At 46.3% G+C, this 22,807-nt stretch overlaps 1 pseudogene; it reads right to left on the bottom strand.

Annotated features, from left to right (window-relative positions):
* LOC123115126 (DNA (cytosine-5)-methyltransferase 1A-like) overlaps positions 1-22,807 on the bottom strand; it is a 133,276-nt pseudogene that overhangs the window by 9,251 nt on the left and 101,218 nt on the right.

Raw genomic sequence — 22,807 nt, 5'->3', positions numbered from 1 at the left:
TTTGAAATTTAGTCTACTGTGATTTAACTAGTGTGGAATATAAAAGGGGAAAACCACAAGCATTGGGAGTATAGTGTTGAGCATGCCATGGCGGATCTGAAGGTGCACACTGTACAAAGGCAACTTCGCAACCAAGACAAGAAATCAGAGTAAAGCAGTGGAGATCTATTTTCTTGCTGCGATAAATAAGTTGAGCAGATACGAAAGAGTACCGCCTCTGGTGCGGCGCCGTGTATGCATCTACTAAGAATTTGACGGCCCTGCGGTAGCGCTGGCTGTCGGCGGCGTGGAAGCAGATCTAGGAGGGTATACGATGGCGGCGGGGCACGGTGGACGAGCCGGTCGTAGGAGCGGCACCGGTAAGGTGGATGACGGCGGGGATGAAGCGAGAGGACGGGGTGCAAGGATCCCAGATCGAAGCCGTGAATGAGAGAGGTCGATCTCTTGTAATGGACGACGGCGTCGGGGTATTAGCTCCGTCATGGTGGAGGAGGACGACGGTGGATGGGGTGGCGAATGGCGGCGGACGGAGGAGGCTGGGGTGGAGAGGGTATTTTGGCCCCCACGGAGTATGAATGGGGAAAAGGGAGGTAGAGAGGAAGGGGGGAACCATGTATTCAGGGCGCGCTTGTTTCAAATGTGAGGAAATTTACAAAATTAGCCCATGTTTCAAATTTCCTACATCACAGCAATATTAGCCGGTTGGCGATAGGACGGTAATCTCGCATACGCCGAATATTTGCCAATGAGAGTTTGTTTTTGGCGCCCATCGTGTATGAATATGAATCGGGGAGGGATTCGATTTCAGCCGAGGACACACTGTGTTTTGGCGCCCATCGTGTATGAATCCGGGTGAGAGGCGGTTACGTCACGTTTGGGTGAAATTACAAACCTACCCCTATCAAAACCTATAGAAATCCAGCAGATAGGCTTTGCGTGGTAGGGATAGGCAGTAGTAATTTCCATCTCGCAGATTTTGGTTTCGGGCGGTTACTGCGACTTTCCCCGCTTTGTTCAAATTTTGCATAGTGCACGTTTACCGTGCCAACTCAATTCGAATCCCGTTTGTATTCTATTTTTTTGGGTGGCATCCATTTTCAATTGGAATTAAATTCTATATACATCATTTTTTTATATATACTTTCAAAAGCACAACACCATGTATACATAAATACGGTTTACAAATGGCATGATCTCAGATTCATAAGGTTGTATCCATCAATTTGGATTTTCAAATATTTGAAACCACTTTATGTTGAAATCCAATGTATGCATTCCTCGCTAACTGTCTCCAATTAATGTGTGTTTCATGCGTTTTTTTTACTTCTCAACCATGTATAATGTGTTTCACACACGCAACATATAGTGTAATCCCGTTTAGACATTAATTGCATATAAACCTTGCATTGTTTGTAATTAAAGAATCTATGGATCACCAATATTGATAAACGATATAACATTACACATGTGCCCAAATTGAAATGAATATGCATGCTTGATACACCAATTTGCATTATGATATTATCGATGTCGTGATCTCAAGTTTAAATATTTGAATCCACTTTAATCCAGATATTCGTCTCATATAGCTATCACTAATGCTTATATAGGACTATCTCTCTGGACCTATATGCGTTCATCATCTCTCAGGTATCTCTCGTGCTACCTGTATGTCGACAATGATCTTTTATCTTTGTAACACACTGACGGTACTCTCTCCCTCAACCTTCATCACTCTATCTCTCTCTAAGTATATCTCGCCCCCTGCTATGTGTCTCTAACTATGATTCTCCATGTGGAATCTCATTCTCTCACACAAACACAATACTTTGTCTCCCGGGGTCTCATTTCTCTATACTATTCCCATGTGTGCCACTCGCACACCCCTCATACAGAGATGTCTTTTGCTCCTTAGATATGAGAACCTACGACTCTTCCTCTTAAATATCTCTTTCTCACACACAAACACAAACTCTATCTCCCAGGGTCTCATAGTTCTCCATTGTTCTCTTGTATGTCGCTCACACACACTCTCTCTCCCTAGAGATATCATGCGTTCCCTCATATGTCTCTCTAGCTATCACTCTCGTTGTGAAATATCTTTCTCTCTCGCAGACACAAAACTCCGTCTCTCGGGATCTCATTTCTCTCTAATATCTATTTGTATGTGACTCACATGTACCCTCTCTCTATTTCTCTCACACCCACACACATAACTCAGCCTTCTGATCCACTCGACTCCTATCTCTAATGCACACTATCTATCATCTTTATCTTTCTATTTATCTGTTTCTCCATCAACCTTCTTTCTCGCCCTCACTCTTGATTCCTATCACGCACACTACATATGTTTCTATCTACATGCAGTCAAGTGCCCTCTTTTTATTTTGCTCTCACACACATATATATAACTTCACCCTTTTAACCACCCGGCGGTCATCTCCAACACTCAAACTAGCGGATGTCCCTCTAGCTAGCATCTCCATCTCTGTATCTATCTGTAGTTTCTCTGTCAACATTTCTTTCTTGCACGGAGTCTTGCTTCCTATCACCCACACTATATATGTCTCTCCATACATATGCATTTATAGGTTGATCTCTTTTGCACAATCGTTGTGCCTCACTCCCTATGCTCGCCATAGATGCATGCTCCAGCCCATGCCACTATCCCTTAAAGACAAAAACACATGCTCAATTGTCGGGCCTTCTTCCCTGCATTCTCACATGCATGCATATTGTCATACCGATCTGTCTCTCCCATGTCGTTGATCTTATGACTTATGTCTTCTTTCTTTTATGTCGATCATGCGCGTGCGCACACACACACATCCCACGTATACATGTATACCTCTCACACATGCACGTTCAAAGTCTCTATGTCTCCATACATAGTTAATTACCCTCAATCCTAACTCCACATCGAATCGTTCTCCTCTTGTGTGCACATAACTTCCGCGTGGATGGGTAAAACACACACTCACAATTAACAATCTCCTTCTAGCTATCCCCTTCTTCCTCGGTGTCTCTCGAACAAACACATTCTCTCGATGTCGACTCCTCTCACGCGCACACACCATCTCTTCCCTTTCTACGGGCATTTTCTCACTCGCACCCCATCGTTGGTGGCCTCTGCCATACACATCACCTCTCTATGATGAAGCCATGCACACTTAAATTACATCTACCACCGAGGACCCCGCGACACAAACACACACACACACACACACACACGCACACCCACCCACCCACCCATACACACACACACTAAGACTCCATCTCTCTCTCTCTCTCTCACACACAAACACACACACAGACAAACGCACGCACGCACACCCACCCACCCACCCCCCACACACTAAGACTCCATTTCTCTCTCTCTCTCTCGCACACACACACACACTAAGTCTCTATCTCTCTCTCTCTCTCACACACAGACGCACACACATACACACAGACACTCCACACACACACACTAAGACTCCATCTCACACACACATGCTAGAGGCGGAGCATTTGTTCCTACCACCCTTCATCCAAACTTACCCGTATGATAAACAATCACCTTAATTTACTTGCATAACATGGACAAATTCCACTTTACTTTAGTAGTCAGCAAACTTATTATCTGTAACCTTATAAAAAATGGGTTGGCGATGATGGTGTGCCTGCCATCTTGTAATACAGACCGTCTGATCTATATCTGACAGATAAAAAGCAAACTATGATAATTTTACAAAAGATACCTGCACCTCTCCACATACTTATCTCCCACAACCTCATTGCTCAGCAATTAAAAAAGGAAGTCTTTGGAACAATCTAGAATGGTGGCCGCTGCCGCCTGCCGGCGCCATCCATCCCCATGCCTCCGCCCATTCCGACCACTAGTCACCACCATGCTCCACTCCTCCTCACCTTATCTCTCATCTTTCATTTTTTCGATGACATTCTCGAGATACCAGTTTTCTGATAAAATTCTCGATATATCATTAGTTTTTATACATGGGATTACTCCTGCATGGGTCAATCACAACAAGTATTTTGTAAAACAATGCATATTGATGTTCCGTGCAATGCACGAGCATCTTGCTTGTAATTATATAACGCAAATCACAAGCAGGAAGTGACATTTTTTTTACACAACCACGTTAACATGGCCACGTAAATCACTAGCTAAAGTAAATACCATTATACTTATATCCCGATGCAAAAGGTTGAGTACATGTCCGAAGAGTAGAGTCGCACACACACACTCTGTCTCTCAGAATCTCTCTCTCACACACACCAGTTACGTGGCGCCCAGTTAAGCAGACACACATGTTACAATTTGTGCACCCGCGGGTACACGTGATGCTGCGCATTTGTTTAAGCCGAAAGGCGAACCCAAACAGTAGCTGCATTCATTCCCCTCCCGCTGCCTCTTCTCCGGTCGCCGTCGCCCGGTAGCCATGGCCCGACCGAAGGTAACAACATACGCCATACTCCCGTCGGAGCGGCGCCTTAATATGGAAATTTTAGTGGTCATGCATGCATATTTTTGTGCTAGCACTCCTATATAAGGGTTGACCGGTCGCTTCCTGCGGACATGCACGGGCGATGGAAGAGGAAGGAGAAGGGAAGCGGGCTGTGGAGTAACGTTTTTACCACAATTTCTTAGGAAACTGAGTGCAATGATTGAGTAGTTTTGAAAACTACCAGTACTACACCTGAAAACGGTTTAAAACCAATACTCCCTTGCCAGCGCGCGCTTCCTGCGTGGAACAGTCAGCATCGCCCTGGAGCGTTAGTGCCACATTAATGCCTGGCCAAGGCGGAGGCAACCTCTCACTGGCGCCGGCTTTGAAGTGGCCCGACGGCCGAGAGAGCGCCGCTTCCTGATGCACGCTACTGCTCTGCGTCGAGACTGGCCATAGGCCCTATTTGGATCCATGGGTTAGAGTTAGTTTGAGCTAGTTGGGGCTCAAATAGCCCTAAAGTATCCAAACATGAGGGTTTAAATTGGAGCAAGTTGCACCGAACCCACCAAAAAAAAACTATCCCACCCAAGAGGTGCTAGCTGGAGATACTTCTCATTGGGACCACTGAAAAATCACTTTTCTCTCTCCATCAAGTGCATTTATTGTCAATCTAACCCTGTCACCCAAACACCTCTTTGGCTACAGTTAGTTCAGGGTTAGTCATGAGTTAGTCTAACCTCTAGCTAAGTTAGAGTATCAAACAGGAGCAGCATAGGACCTGCAAGTTTCTCAAAGCATACAGTCAAATTCGTACGTGAAAGGATTTTTTATTTTTGAAAACGGAACATGAAAGGAATTTTTTTAGAATGCTCTTGGCATGTCTCTAACATGTGATGAGTTAACCGACCTCAATAGACGGCGAAAACGCCAGCCCGCCGCACTTTGAGAGAGACGAGGAGGGAGAAGCAATACATGCTGCTGGACTACTAGAGATAGGTGTCGCACGGAAGCCAAGAAATATGGTGATAGCGTGGGTTAGCCATGTACTAGTATGATGTAACTACACTGGGCTGCCGTGTTTCGTACTCTTCCAATCCACTGTGTAGATGGTTGGTTGATTTTATATCGCTGAATAATATTAAACATTATGAGTGCAGACTTTCCACCACGAGGTTCCTAGCTCCTTCTCGGTCGTCGGGAATCTATGTTCTTGATCTATTTTTTTGCGTGAGCTTTGTTCATCTTTTTGACAACACGCGAGACATCTAGCATCAAGGTGCATGAGTTATGCAAGGATCGTTCCATCTATATGAAGAACACGTGGGACTAGAACTACGATACGGACATGTATCCAGGAGTGGACATACGAACCCGAGTAATGTAGCGCAGTAAGTGAAGTAGAAAGGCACAAATGGTATGAACATGCATGGCATATAGGGTGTGTTTGGTTGCGTTCTTGTCTCAGCATAGTTGTTCCCTCTTCATGCATGCTCAACTCAACACCCCTCTTCATGCATGCTCTCTTAATGCATGCTTCTAGTGTATTTGTGCTAAACTAGTGTGGACTCATGCACCCTTCGTACACTCTACCAAACACCCAAAAGTAGGCCGGGAAGGGAACTCTTGGGCGGCATTTTTCTCTTACTACGTACTACCACTAAATGTTGTACGTGCAATGCATGGTGATGTTATGGAGTACGTGCCTAAGTATTCTACTACTACTATATTAGTTGGAGGCACATATTAACTTTTATATTTGTTTACGTGTATGCACCGAGACCTTCCAACTAGACGTGTCTTTCTCTCCAGGTCGCACATGGTATCGTTCATACCACTAAGTACTACTACGTGTGGTCTCCGACCCAGTAGTGGAAGAATTGGAGACACTCTACCACGCTGTTTTTTTGCGCTGGGCTCTACCATGTTGTTCATGTCCCACTCCTTTCGTTGACGTGTGGGACATCCATCATGTGCCATGTTTGGCACTCTTCGTCGTAAGAGTTGAAATTCTAGCATTCATCAGAAATAAAAAATAATTATAAATCAGTAGTGATACTATTTTTTAAGAACCAATCAACAGTGATACTATACCACATGGTTTCCTTGCTCCTCGATATCGGAAAGAATACTTCCGTTCGCCAACATGTGAGACGTCGACCATCCTGGTCCACGTGCCATGCATGCAGAACTCCAAGGGAGAGTCACCCCGGCCGTCGCGCCGCAGTAACAATGACTAATAAGCCATCAAATCACAGGCCCACTTCCCACTTTGAATTTGCTCGGACGAAGGAACCATCATGAATTAGTTGAATTCCGCTTCTTGAAGAAAACTACTGTACCAGCAGTACTGCTAGCTATAGTAGTTACTCCAACAAAGGCCTCCTTTCGTTCATAAGATAGGAATTTTATAGGAATATGAAAATCATAGGAAGTGAGATGACATGCATCTCAATTCATATAGAGAAAGAGATTCCATTCGATGCATAGGATAGGAATTTTTCCATTTAGTCTAGGTTAATGTACTGGTAATTTTCTCTAAAAACTACAGTAGTAACTAGTAGTACTGGTACATGCTCGTACGCACACACAGACACACACACTAACTATTAGTACTACTACTTCTCACATGATGGCCAGACGTTGTTGTTCTCCTTCCCGGCTTTGTCGGCGACACCCCACCGTGCTTGGATCTCCGCCGACCTCTCCGTAGCAGCGCGTGCGTCCTTTTATTTCTTGCGGTGGCGGGCCTCTCTTTTCTTGAGTGCTTTCTGACTTTTCCGCTCCCTCCGTGTGGCTTTGGCCGCCTCTTGCTCTACTTCCCATTCAGCCTTGGCATCTTCAAATTCCTCCCACATAGGTGTGAGGTCGCGAGCGGTGATGAACTCGCCACGGTGCTATGCCATGGCTTCCCTACCATTATGTGTGCGCTCGTGGGCGGCGAGGAACTCTGCGCGGTGGGATGCCATCGCTGCCTTACCATTTAGTGTGCGGCACGATGGCATGAACGACGCATGGCGAGAGCTCTGGGGTGGAGTGGCTGGACAACCGTATAGTGCATTGGTTTGTCAAGAGGTCAAGGATAGAGGACGAAGGAAATTTCGATTCCCCTTCAATCCTGGTCATTTATTACCGAGTAACATGCATTGGCGGTCACCGAACTTGTCTTGATAACTCACTTTGATCATTGTATACGAGATATGGTGATTATACGGTCACTAGCTCAGCGTATAGCTCCGTATTTGTCTGGTTGACTAGTCAAACAGTCCGCATGCGCCTCATCATCTCATGTTCTTTATCTATCTACGCGGGCCTACCTGTCAATGGAGAAAGAAATACTGTAAAAACCAAAATTATGCGTATGTGGGGAATCAAACCACAGACTCGTTGCTGCAATGCACCCTCGTCAGCAAAATGAAAATGAAATACTTCGCATCAGACACTCACGCTCATTTTGTCAAAGCATGCTAATGCATGCACGTCGCCCTCTAAATCAAAGTCCTGCTCATGGCGCAACGCAAACGGGGAGCCCATCACCTGCGCACCTTGGCGGTGCCTGACATTACTCTTTAGATGTTTGATGGAGGTCTACGTGAACGCCGAGCATGTATTCACCTGGCTCAACACCAACGGTCATACTTGGAGCGCCTTGCTCATGTATATCATCCATCACAACGACAATGTAGAAAACAACCTAGCTAGAGAGGGTACTATGGTAGTATGGTACGGAGTATGTACTATCATGAGCGACCTATCTTAGGGCCACTGCACATGAGTGTGTGTCTGATTGATTCGTCCATTATTCGTAAGTTATGCATGGTTGTGTGGTGTCTATGGTGGTCGTCAAAGGCTAGCTGGCGACAAGAGCGGTTGTCAATACGTGCCGCATATGCTTCAAAGGCTCGTCATCCATGAGTTCACACTTTACCACCACGCCAGCATCTGACTGTCCTGGCATACCGAAACCCCTTTCCTCGCTAGCGTGCGCTTCCCGCCTGAAACGGTCACCGTCTCTCCAGAACGTCAATGCTGCATTCATGGACTTAACTGCAGGTGCAATTGGTTTGTCACTGATATGCGGGTCAGATGCCCGTTGGGCCCACATGTCAGTAACCCAACGCATCTGCAGTTAAGTCACTGAAGCAGCGTCCGCATTCACGCCCGATGAACCTACTCCGGCGCCAGTTGTCCATCCGTCTTCCGTGGCTCATTGCCATTCACCCCCCATATTAACTTGAGCCCCAGCTCCCAGCCATAGCCAAAGACCCACACTTATTCTCCTCTGGTCCCTTCCTTTTTTCGGCACCACTCCAACCATGGCGTCCTAGCGCTCCGAAGCTCTCTTGGACGTATTTTCACATGAGCAGATGAGGAACATCGGCGGCTCCGCTCCGGGTGTGCTCCAAAGCTCTCTTCGACGTACTATCGCAGGAGCAAACGAAGGAGATCGCCAGCACCCCACCGGCCGCCCTCCGCCACCACGACCACGAAGCCGGCGCGCAGGCGCGGGCGCAGCTGGCAGCGAGGAAGAGTAGTACACGGTAGGTCGCCGCCGCTCTGGTTCCAAGAAGGCCACCGCTACTCTACTCAGTCGACGCCAAGCTTGGTGGGGTAAACAGCGGCGGCCGATTAGCTGCTTGACGGGGACATGGAGGCAGAAATCTTCAAAACCTTGTGCTTGGGAGGAGGAGGAGGTTATTGAGGCGGATGAGGAGGAGGCAAAGGCAATGGTCGGCTTTCTCGGGTTCATGGCCGGACATGGTAGTCGGGCGCCGGCGATCGTTTAGATTAGGTTTACAGTAGGTTTTAGTACGGTTTGTCTGAAATATGTAATGAATTTCGTCTAGTTTGTAGGAAAAGTTTTCGAAATGTAATGAATTTCATCCGGTTAATTTGAAACTTGCTTTGTTTGCACGAACTTTGTTCGGTTAGTTCATATAGTTGTCAAAAGGTATGCACGCAGCATCAGATGGCATCCATCAGTGTCCTCGGACAGATGTTGGTGTAAATTTGTGGGCCAGCGCTGGAGATGCCCTAACTATCATGCTATAATCACTAACAATGCTCCATTATTTGGCAGGGAACATTTATCCCTCGATCAAAATTAGGTCCGTGGTGTTTTGCACTCCTCCCGCGTAAGAGTGTAAACTCTTGCTTACATAAAAATGGAGCAAGTGGACGACACTGTAGCCCATCATATCACTCACACTAGCCCGCCTAACGAGCGGGAAAGCACCGCCCTCACCATTTTGTTCTGAATTTCTGTCGATCGATCACACAAAAATGTTACGCTTCGCAAGTTCTAAAGGAAAAGGCGGCACACTTATGATTGTACGCGTTGCACCCCCGACAGTCTGGCTCGCACGCTGCTCACTAGAGGGGACACGTGTTGTCTTGCAATTTCACTGACATGTGCGACTATAATTGAATAAACCGCCGATAGCCGAAATCTAATCGCTCGGCGGGCGTCGACTGAGAAGAGAGAAAACGGGGAGGGAGAAGAGATCTCCCACCCGCCGGGCACGGACTCCAAGGAATATATGGTGATAATGTGAGGTGGGCCATGCTGGAGTCCAAACCGCTTCCAGAGCCCGCTCTGACCGCCCTAGCCCCTCAAGACGCCAGCTGCCCACCGCATGCATGCATAGCAAGTAATAAAATACTGGGCTATAAGCCCACTTATGTGGAGGAGAGAGAGGCATTGCCAAAGTCAAGGAGTGGGCTCCGCAAGAGCCCCTGTCCACACGTGCTCCTAGTTAAAATAATAATAATTCTAAAAAACTCATAAAAAACAATTGTGTCTAAAAAAATAAAGGAAAAAAATCATTTGAGAGGAAATAGATAGAGAGAAAGTGAGAAAAATTTGTAACCTTATAGCCAACCTTATAGTCAACAGTATGGTAGCATGACATGAGGAAGGAGGGAGTGGTGCACATGCCAAGTTCAGTGGGCTGCCGTGTTTCACACTCCTCCATTGTAACAGTGGAGACAATAGCTTTCATCAAAAATAAACAATGAATACTCATTGCTCGTCCTCTATATTGGAAAGAATACTTTCATTCACCGACATGTCGGACGTCGACCATCCTGGTCCACCTGCCATGCACAAAATTATCCTGGTCTACCCCGGCCGTATCGCAGGCCCAAACTTTCCCACTGTAAGTTGTTCGGACGAAGGAACCATCATTACTTCATTGAATTTCGCTTCTTCAAGAAAACTTACTGTACCCGCAATACTGCTACCACACGCGAAGACTGGACGGCACTGTACCACGTCATATCACTGAAACCCACTAGGCCAAACTATCCCGCCTAGGTCATCTATTTTGGAATGGAGGGAGTACGTCTCTGCACTGCTATGATTTTGTGTTGTACGTGTCTGTACTTTTCCTACGATTTTCCTACCCTATGAACCAAATGAGGCCTGAATTTATCCATGTCGACTATTGTCTGATCGATCGCTAAGCCTACAATTTTAGGAGCTAGGGCTATTGGTCGATCGACGACGGATAAGTATAAGCGTACCACGAGCTCATCAGCCCCAACATTTCTCTTCGAAGTGTTTTGCAAGTACTATATCTCGCACAGTAGCTAGCCTACTAACACCAAGAATCATCAAACAAGCCATGCTGATATGATAAACAGTTCAAACTTACATCTAAGCATGCCATATATTACATCAAAAGCTGGTGAGGATACATCTGTTTCCATAACTCGGAGAGGGTTCGCATGGTTCACTATCAAAAAAAAGTAGCAAGTACCGCCCACACAAGACAGTGCACTAGCCCTAAGATGGTTTGATAACATTCACTGTTCTGGTAATTAAACACAGGGCAATGCAAACTACCCTGAAGGATTAGCGCGGCCAACTATTTCTTGTCATCAATCTCTCGGGCAATGACCACAGCATGGACAATGGCATGGGAATCGATCTCCGGGGCAATGTCCACAGGACTGACCGCGCCATCAGAATCGATCTCTGGGGCGATGTCCACAGGATGGACAGCGGCATCGGAATCTATCTCCGGGGCGATGCCAACAGGATGGACCGCAACATTGAAAACGATCTCTGGGGCATTGTCCACAGGACGGGCCGCGACATCGGAATCATCAAGGACATCCACTGGTACCTGCACAACCCTAACATATTAGCAAGCACATTGCAAATAATCAAAAACCACAACTATGGTAATAAGCCATTATTTTTTACCTTGTGCAGCCCACCGAGGGATGTCATCCCTCCGGGGGCCATCTCCCCAGCCTCGATGGGGGCCATCACCTTGCCAGGGGAATACTGCTTCTCAACGGCGAGTATCTCCTCAAACTCGTCCTTGAGCCTCGCATAGGTGGCCATCAGAGTTTCTAGGGTAGGCACGGTGGGGCCCTTGCTGTTCTTCCAACTTTCTTTGAGGAGTTCGTCCACCAACATCGTCAACTCTTTGGCCAGTGCTTGTTTCTTGGAGTTCTTCGTCTCCATGGGTTAGCCCGCCAACATGGTCCACTCATTGGTCGGTGCTTGCTTCCTGGAGATCGTTATCTCCAGTGGGTTGTCCGCCGGCAACTCTTTGCCTAGTGCTCCAGGATTCATCAATGAACTGACAAACAAAAAGCAATCGAATGGAAACCACAATCGCAATGAAAACGGGAAAAGAATAGGCTGTGAGAATCAGTCGGCGCTTCACAAAAAGAAGATTCTTGGAATGAAAATATAGCAGCATAACTGATTCGCCCACCTTTCCTTCGTCGGTACAGAAGAAAAATGGCAGAAGTGAGTAGCCTGGAATGAGGTTTTCTTCAAGAAAGGGAAGAAAGGGCTTCAACGAGCGTTCCAGTGAAATGATGGTTGCTTCGTCCAGTCCAACTTGGAGGCCACCTTACCACTACTGGTAAAGGTGTGTGTTTTGTGATATGACGGGTCATGATGGCCACACCGGGGTGACAGGTGAGTCTCGACTGTAGCACCTCGCTGTGATTTGGTGGATGGCACGCGGGCACGGATGCTTTGATGTCCCGCATGTAGACAGAGCGGCTAGTCATATAGGAGTGGTCAATATTGTGCACCGCGACCAAGGCGGAGAGGAAAACAAGAGAACTACGTAATTAATGCATGTGTTTAGTTAGGGTAGTTTTGTAAAGTACGAGATACATTCCTCCAATCACAAAATGCCTGGGTTCATGAGATTTGAGATTTGAGCCCTATAAACCGGAAGGGAGGGAGTACTGCACGCGGTGTAGTCTAGTCACTTGTTGAAATCTCTAGAAAGGCAAATACTCCTTTCCGGTTTACAAGGCTATACTACTCCCTCCGTCTAAGTGTGTAAGTCATATTATGAAAACCAAATAGTCCCAAAACACTTAGGCGCTGTACATTAACTTCTACCTTGTTTCTTGTTTCTTGACATATCAACCAATAAGATATGAGCGGTGTGCATGCTTTTAATGACTTGAGACTACCAAAGACGACATGCAGTGGCTAGTTCATTGCATGCAATGCTATTAATTAGCAAATAAACATTGGTGACCCCAGGAGGAAATGGTGCTAAGCACGTGGACCTATGCAGAATGAGTATGAACCAATGGATGATGGAGTTTAATTGTTAAACAATTCAGTGAGGGAAGCTTAGCTACAAATTCAATGACTTACTCACCTAGACGGAGGGAGTAGCTAGCAAGTACTAGTACTACAATAGTGGGCTCAAATAGCAATTTTGTTTCATGCAAGAGCCTGGCTACAATATGTGTGCTCCAAGGCACCGCACCACGCGAGCGTTCGCAACTGCCACGTTCGGGTTGCGCTTGGCTCTTTGCCTCTTTGAGAAGACGAACAATGATGTTACTCCTACTTCCACAGTATCCAATCCACTAGTGCATGTCCGTCCACCTCGTGCGGGAGGGATAGCGTGTAGCGAAAGCTTCTACTTATTGCTCCTGCCTTTGCCTCTATGACAGGTGGGCCCAACAGGTGGTTGGCCCTCCTGTCGTGGAACCAAAGGCAGGTGCAGTTAAGGCACCGGAGCTCAGTCCGTGAGGGAGATGGAGTTGTAGTAATCAAACTTCTCGGTCTTGTACGAGTTGACGCGACACATCAAAGCAGTGCACTCGATATAAGCCTTTTTACACATTTCAAATGGACTACAACATACGGATGTATGTAGACATATTCTGCTTCGTATGTAGTCACTTGTTGCAATCTCTAAAAATATTTATATTTGGAAACGGAGGGAGTACAATGCATACATGCATGCCGTGACTTTCCTTTTGATACTTGCATGTGTTGATTTGATGCACCTTGCCAAATTTTGACTATAAATTTAACTAACCAAATTTTCATGCATGTCACAAAAAATTACGGGGCTGTTAGGATTGTGACTATGTTTGTCTTATGTTGCCACATTACTTTTCCCACACTTTCCACACTTGCCTAACTTGAGTTGTTCAAATTGTTAGACACACTTTGTCTTGCCTAAGGGAATCTTGCCACGATTTTTGTGTCTATGACATGTGGGGTTCACTGCTAATAGAAAAATTCTTGTCTTAGGTGTGGCTAATAAAAAAGACTTATATTTAGGAACCGAGGGAGTAGAAAATATAAATGATAATGCATGTTGGGGCAACCCACGTTTCTGCTAATTTTAGTCGTGGGCTTTGTTCATAATTTTTACGAGGGGTGGTTGTTCATTTAATGGAGGGACTTGTCGTACCAGACTTGAACGATACAAAGTGCGACCTGGCACACCGTAACACCACTTGGAACAAGCGGGTAGCTATCTAAAAAAACAATCAACAACTAAAAAACCGCGACCTGGCATGTAGTACACAATTTTAAACGATTGTTTTGATGGAGCGAAAAAGGAAAACTACCCCACTACGTATATATAGGCAGGAGCCTCCGCGCTTGCTTGCTAGCGTTGCTCTATTCACACACTCTCATCCTCTCCAGATCTAAACAAGATAGGGGTGGTAACAATGTCTTTCTCCCTTCAAAAAACACTGCCTTTCTATCCTCACCGCTGGTTACAAATCGGGACGTATCCTCCTCCGCCGGTGAAGGGGAGGAGGGGCAACGTTTAGGCCGTCGTCGACAGCGAGGGAGGAGACCCACTGCCGGCCGCACCATTATCTCTTGCCGAGCGCCGGTGCGGGAGGTCCACCGATCCCTTCTTCGTTGCCTGTGGGAGGATCCGGCCTCCTGCCGCCCACCTATCCACATCCCGACGACCTTCGTGTATATCTTTGTTCGAAACCGCCTTAGCTCTACTTCCCCAGCTTGCTACATTGCTGCATGTGCATCATTTTCTACCTGTCAGCCCCACTCGATCGGATGGTCCAACGTAACCTTTTTTTCTTCTGTTGTTAGAGGTAAAGCTACTTCATGGAGTCGAATCTTGTACTCCCTCCGTCAGGAAATACTTGTTATTGAAATGGATGTATCTAGATGTATTTTAGTTCTAGACACATCCATTTTGATGACAAGTAATTCCGGATGGAGGGAGTACTTTGTTAAAACAAGAAATAAAGTGGGGGTGGGGGAATTTAGTATGTACATCAGACTTGGTAAAAACAGGAAGGAAAGGGGGTGAAAGTAGTACAGACTGGTCATCCAACCGGTCTCTTGGTCGAAAAGGGAAATATAGGGGTAACGCTGTACACAGTGGTATGACGAGGACTAGATTTGCTACCCACACATAGGAGTAGGTGGCTAGAGTGAACAAAAACGGGATCAACCCAGATATGTTTCTTGGATGTTTGTTTCTCGGGGCAGCAAACTATGAATCACCACTTTATGCCCTTGTTTACATACATGGTGCTGGACTGCTGGTGCACCCACTGTCCCATGCCCTTATACCAAATATTTAACTTTTCTTAATCTAATGTCCCTGGTAAAAATGAAGCCATGACAAGTTTAGACAAATGTTTTTCCGCATAATTGTTTGAGACTCTCACTATTTCCTCTGTACCTTTTTGTGCAAACAGGGATATCCAATTCACCTGGTTGTTGTTGTGACCTTTTGGTGCACTGCGCAAAACTCTTCATAAAAGAAGTGACTTTTGTGTTGTTTAACTGGAATGTCAAAATGGAACAGTTGGTTCATTTCGGTGGAACTGCACAAAGGGAGATCTGTTGTCACAGCCCTAGAATTTGTTTGTCATTAGTTGCATTAAGGCATTCATGCATCATGTTTAAAGTTCATGAAACTTGAACTGGGTGACAAACCCTAGCACTAAATAAAATGCAATTAGGATCAAAATAAAAATATTTTCAATAAACCCAGAATGCCCTTTAGGAAAGTTCATTATTTTGTTAAAGGTGAAAACCCCTGCCAACAATGATGCACATATTTCTAGGCCATTCTGGATTTTTGAATTAAATCCTATTGTATTGACCTTGGGCATTTAAATACTATAAATAATTTAAATGTTCAAATAAATGTTGGAAATTGTTAAGGGTCACTGAAATAATTCAGAAAGCACCCATAATTGTTTCCAGGATTTTATAAAATGATTTGATATTTTAAATCAAATCAAAACAAACTATAGAAAATAGAAAACAGAATTAAATAGAAAAAAAGGAGAGAGAAGCCCAGCCACTTACCTGGCGCCCACTCACCTGGCCCAGCTCCTCCAGCGGCCCAGCCCGCCACCGCTAACCCCCCTGTCGCCTTCCTCCTCTGCCAGGAGGATGGGAACGCGCCCGGCGCACGCGGCCACGCGCCCCGGCCACCTCCTCCCTGCTTGGCTGCCTCCTCCTCCTCTGGACGCCTCCCTCGAGCGCCACGCACCTCACTGCCTCTCTCCCTCACTCTCCCGCGCTCTCACCCCCTTCCCTGGATCTCTCCCTCTCTCACCCGAGAGTCGCCGCCGACGTCGCTCGCAACCACCGCGGCCACAGCCACTTCCTCGCTCCCACTCTGCGTACCCGAGCTCAACCCGGACCCCAAGCCCCTCTACGTCGACCCACCGAAGCCCGGATGCCCCAAGACGATGCTGCGGCGCTTCTTCCCCGACCACGGCCGCCGGATGCCGCCGTCCGATTCATCCTCTCCGTCATCTCCCCGAGCACGCCAACCTGCTCTTCGAACTCACTGTGAGCTCCTACGCCTCCCCTCTCTCTTCTCCGCCTCGGTTGCACCCTGTAGCCTCGATCCCACCGGAGCCGGGAGCTTGCTTGCCGCCGGCCATGTCGCCGCCGTAGCCACCGTTGCCTAGAGCTGCAACCGAGCACGCGGTCGTGCTCAGTGCAACCCCAGGAGGTCGTAACACCCCTCGTTGCCTCCTGTCGTGCTCCCTAACCCCGAAACCCAGTTCACCCGAACGCTGGCGCCGCCACGAGCTCCATTCCGGCGAACCCCGGCCACCCCCGCACCTCCCGTTGGTCCCCCTAGATGCGCACGGGCACGGGCTACCTCCTGGTGCCCTTGGCGCGTCGATCCGTCATCTCTGGCGCAACTCCGGCGAGCCACCGCCGCTCTGGGTCGTCGCCGTCGTCCAACCGCCGGCGAATCCGACGTGGCCGGTCATTAGGGCCTAACCACCCCCGCTAACCCAGGCCTAGGGCCACTGACCGGTGGGCCCTACCGTTTAATTAACCCGGCTAACAATTTAGTTAAGTTAATTAAACTCTGTTAAATCACTGTGCAGCTGACATGTGGGTCCCGAACGTCAGGTTTGACCCGGACCAGCCCCTGTTGACCTGCTGACGTCACACTGACGTCAGGCTGACGCATTAATGAATTACTGGAAATTATTAATATTCAGAAAATTCCAGAAAATGCCTAAAACTTCTAAAAATCATAGAAATTCAACCGTAACTCCAAATTAAATAATTTATATATGAAAAATTATCAGAAAAATTCAAGGAATCCATCTGTACCATTTTCATGCATGTTAGAACAACTTATAGCTTCTGTATAGCACAAATCAATTAAATGGCATTTGAATAATCACATATGGAGTTTGAATTTGAATCTTGTATTCAAACCAACCCCATTTAACTTGTTGCTAGATGCATTAGCCCAAAACACATTCATTTTGCCATGTCATGATCATGCATCATATTGTGCATTGCATTGATTGTGTTCCCTTCTGTGTTGCCGGTATTTGTCCCCTCTCGATAGACGTGATACCGATGATGTGATCGTTGACACTGATGAAGACTCAATGCTATCTTCAGAAGTGCCAGGCAAGCAAAACCCCCTTTTTCATTCCGATAAAATCCCACTCTCTCACTCCTGCTCTCTTTTAATGCATTAGGACAACACCGATTCATCTATTACTTGCTGCGGTAGCTGAACCCCTTTATCGTTTGCATGACCTGTCATTGCCACAGTAAATAGATGAAACCCACTAGCATGAGTAGGAGTTGTTTGAGCCCTGTTGTGCCTACCTATTCATGCTTGTTTGTCATGCCTGCTACTGCTTAGAGTTGAGTCAGGTCTGATTCATCGGGGATGAATCAGAGGTGTGTGAACATGTCCTACTGTGTGTGAGCTAAGTGTGTGAATACGATTTGGTAAAGGTAGCGGTGAGAGGCCATGTAGGAGTACATGGTGGGTTGTCTCATTGCAGCCGTCCTCAGGAACTCAGTTCTGTGTTTGTGATCCATGACCAGCTACTACCACACATTGGAATGCTTAAGTGCCCCTCTCGACTTATTAATCAACTTGATCTCTGTCCAGGAGTTGCAACTAGTTTCTGGTGTTTGTAGGTAGTGTTAGTAGTCTACCAAGTGGCACCCGGTACAGGTGGGCTTGGGACAGACTAGGCACAGTGGCACGGTGTACCAAGTGGCACCCGGATGGTGGGCTTGGGAACCCTGCTCACATCGTTTGGGGCCGTGAGCGACACCCCGGCCGGATCTCCTTGTGGATGGAACCCAAATAGGCGATAAACCTGGACTAGAGACTTGTTCGGTTAGTCAGGTCGTGGCCGACTCCCTCGCCTGGCTTCCGCTTGATGGTTGCCGAGGTACATGACGTGTACAGGGCGATAGGTGGTGAAAGCGTGTGTGAAGAAGTACACCCCTGCAGGGTTATCACTATCTATTCGAATAGCCGGATTCCTCGGATATGGAAACATGGACCCCTTGCATAGTTCATAGACAAGTGTAAGTGGATACTCTAAAATACGCAAGATAAGCGTGAGTGCTATGGATGGCGTTCTCGTAGGGAGACGGGAGCGGATCCATAGTGGTGTATTGATAGGGTGAATATGTGGACTCGTGTGCGCCACCTCAAAAGAGTTACTTGCAGTCGTAGTTCAGGACAGCCACCGAGTCAAAGCTGGCTTGCTGCAGTCAAACTCCACCATCCCCTTTGTTGATAATGATGCATATGTAGATAGATCTGATGTAAGTCTTGCTGGGTACATTTGTACTCACGTTTGCCTATTTTATGTTTTTTGCAGAGAGACTTCAGTCTCGCTAGTAGTACCGCGTGGGCTTCGACGTTTAGCTTGTTACCTCAGCTACGATCTTGTGCCCTCGGCAGGATCTGGTAGATAGTCAGGCTTCTCTGCCTTTTTCATTTATAGATGTCTGTACTCAGACATGATAGCTTCCGCTTGTGCTTTGATTTGTATGCTCTGAGTGTTGGGTCATGAGACCCATGTTTGTAATATCTCGCTCCTCGGAGCCTATTGAATAAATACTTGAGTCGTAGAGTCATGTTGTGATGCCATGTTGTGTTTGCACATATCGAGCATATTGTGTGTATGTTATTGAAATGCTTGGTATGTGTGGGATCTGGCTATCTAGTTGTTTATCCTTAGTAGCCTCTCTTACCGGGAAATGTCTCCTAGTGTTTCCACTGAGCCATGGTAGCTTGCTACTGCTCCGGAACACTTAGGCTGGCCGGCATGTGTCCTTCTTCGTTCCTGTGTCTGTCCCTTCGGGGAAATGTCACGCGATGAATACCGGAGTCATGTTAGCCCGCTACAGCCCGGTTCACCGGAGTCCTGCTAGCCCAGTGCTACAGCCTGGATTCACTCGCTGATGACCGACACGTTCGATGCTGGGTCATGGATGCCTGTCCCTGTAAGTTTGTGCCACTTTGGGTTTACGACTAGCCATGTCAGCCCGGGCTCCTTACCATATGGATGCTAGCGACACTATCATATACGTGTGCCAAAAGGCGCAAACGGTCCCGGGCAAAGGTAAGGCGACACCCGTGGGAATACCGTGCGTGAGGCCGCAAAGTGATATGAGGTGTTACATGCTAGATCGATGTGGCATTGAGTCGGGGTCCTGACAGCGTTGGTATCAGAGCTTGACTGCCTGTAGGATTACCAAGCCAAACTGGTCGAAGTTGAGTCTAGAAATTCTTTAGTTATATAAGGGAATTGATTGTGGGATGGAACGTAAGGCTCTTTTTACTCCTTATACCTTATGCCCTTCTGATCTGAGTCATCTTATCTTTCCTACGGGGTTAAGGAACTAGGCTTTCTCTTCTTTCTATCAGGATCACGTGTTACTAATCCGTAGACTTATAAGATTGTTGGAGTTAAGTCTCAGTTCAGTTCCTACTACTTCTGTATGTTAACTGTTGATCTCCAAACCTTGGTATTATGATGATCAAGTGGTTATGCCACCATTTTGTAGTATGTCTCAATCTTTTCAAGCATTTACAGCCGTTATGCTGTCCGAGTCATCCCAGGTTTCTAAATAGTCGGATGCATTTGCAAAATCCTTTCCCTCTGGTTTCGATGTTCCTTTATGCCAGCTCAATCACACTAATCAGTGAGTTGAGGTACTTGATTGCCTTGACATATATGTTGGAGTTATTATTATGACCCTAGGTGTCTCAGGGGATCATCTAGTAGTCTAGCCATGTTTTGTGTTTCCAGTGTGATGATTTTGGCCTTTATTCTCGAAAGCATCCCGTGATGCCACTTAGTAGTAGGTATTCTATTCCTGGGTTTTCGAACCGAGACTCACTCTACTTACTTCATGGCGATAGTGTTTGCTAGTTCCTTTAGGATATTAGTAACCTTGCGATAGCCCTCGAGGTCCGTGGTATAGCGTTCTTCCAAATACCATGAACCTTTATGGCAGAAGTTGTTGGGTCAAAAGATCACAACCAGAGTGCTCTTGACGAGTTCTCGATCTTATGTTGTGATTCTGCCAGTTCTACCTTTCTGCAAGGGTTATCCGGAAGAAATATGTTGAATTTCGTTCAACATGCTAAACCATGCATCCACAACTTGGAAAATCATATGTTCCTTTGAGTTGTCCCTCTTTAGTTGTTTTCTGGCCCTCGTCTATCAATTGATAGTCAAGAGTATGCGTGCGTTCGTTTGTCGATGCCTATTACTCTTGTGGTCCGTCAAGCCATTCTGTCCTGAATGACTTGGAGAAACAAACTCCAGTACCTCATCCATATCTAGGATTGGGTCAAAGTAGTTGTATTCCGCAGATCAGATGCCAATCCAGCTTTTGGTTCTGTTCTACCTTGGAGTATTACCCCCTTTATGTCAGAATTGTCATGAGAACTGCACCAACTCTCATGAATTTTGACATAGTGATACTTCTCACCATCATTAGTCATTCCTCGGTCTTCGTGTTGATACAACCGGAATACCGACAAATGAATTGTGATGTGTGAAATCAATACTCCTAGCAACCTCGTTGCTTGGTAGTTAAAGGACAATAATTTCATTCTTAGCATGTTGGTTTTTGAATCATCCTGCTAAGACTGATCGTGCTACCTAGTCCTTATTTCTGGTGCACTCCTGATCAATGAGTTAGGATTATCCAATTCCCTGCTTATTTCACCATATCATCTTGCCCTGAAAAGCAAGATTGTTCTCGAGCTTAGTGACATATCGGTGGTTCGTGATTTTCCGTATATCTTCTCAGAAGTATTACCAGGTTGTCACCTGACCGCTATGTTGAGTTCGTGATGAAGTTGGTATATTCCTGTAAACCACCCCTTCTCCAAGAATCCGTGTTGGATATCCCTGAGCTAGTTGGTTAAGCTAGACAACAACTTGGAGAGTTGGAAGATAAAAGCTTGCCTAACTTAGTTCATTCCAAAGGGATATTCTTGTGTAGTGTGTGTTGATGAAAGATGATATCTTCATCGATTGGTCCCTGTGATCAGTTGCTGGACCTATTGTCTTATCAATCCTTTGATTTGAGTGTGGGCTATCGTCAATCAAATCAGTACCAACGATGCTCGTAATGTTGTCTTACTCGTGGTTGGTCCCTCGAGCATATACCATTACATCTTTTGGTCTGACCAATACTATCACCGTGTTCACATGATGGTGGAAGTCCAGTGATATGGAAATTCCGATGAGTTGTTGTTGAGCCCATCAGCAGCATTTTGTCTCCCCCATGATTCATGTTGAACATCAACCTAGTGTTGGAAACTTGTGTAAGCATTTTCTTCATGCCCCGCTCGTGAAACATATGTTTGGATGAAGGTAGTGACTTCCTTTAATTCATGTGCATCTGATGCAAGTTGCCGCCGTGGATTCGAGAAAGTCAATGTTGCTTTCTTTGGAATCATTCCAAATCAGTCATGCACACGTGCAAAGAATTCTGTGGTTTGAAGACTTGCAACCTTCAATCTATATGTATCCCTAGCACACCAAGCCACTGATTTATCTGTTCAAGGAGAAGGAGTTCCTTCATAAGAGCTAATCCGGACTTATGTAAGGACTTCGATACCCTCGATGATGGTTCCCCCACCTGAACTCGGTAGTGTTTTATTATAAGACTACTTTGTGGTCATGCTTGTCTTGGACAACATGTTCACATGTTGTAGCAGAACCGGCTCGTGTTTTTGGAGCTTGCTATCGTAGTTCATTCCCCGAGAATCTCGCAACATCGTCTCGTCGATTTGTGTTGCAAACTTTCATTTCTCTTCCTAGACTCGATGAGTCTAGAATATTCTGACACCAACCGGATCTGAATCTCAGGCAGATGTGATGGTTGGAACATTTCCCAAGAACTATAATATTGGTCTCGCGATAACCGGTAAAGTGGATGTCGTGGCCAACACACCCCGCCGGAAGACCTGTTATTATAATATCTTGATTAAGGAAGTTGGCCACCTCCCCATAAGGATTTCGTAGGGTTTTATTCCAATAAGCTACTCCTTATGGATTTTTGTGTTCCCGAAGTCCGACCTTTTTACCTGATGTCTTAGATATCAAACCATATCTATGAATGGGTTACACTAGCACATCAAGAAGAACATTAGAAGCCGAGTGCTAAATGTCTCTCGGTCGATCATCCAGATTTTATTTCCTTGGCCCCGCCAAGGGTGAAATCTAAGAAAGTGTTATCCTCCTTTGCATCTGCATCATCCATCGCTATTCATCATGGTAGTATTTGTGTTGTCAGCACCCTTGAC

This window comes from Triticum aestivum, chromosome 5B (assembly GCF_018294505.1).
Source record: "Triticum aestivum cultivar Chinese Spring chromosome 5B, IWGSC CS RefSeq v2.1, whole genome shotgun sequence".
In the NCBI taxonomy this organism is placed as follows: domain Eukaryota; kingdom Viridiplantae; phylum Streptophyta; class Magnoliopsida; order Poales; family Poaceae; genus Triticum; species Triticum aestivum.
Note: the sequence above shows the minus strand (reverse complement) of the source record. Positions and strands in the feature narration are given on the sequence as shown.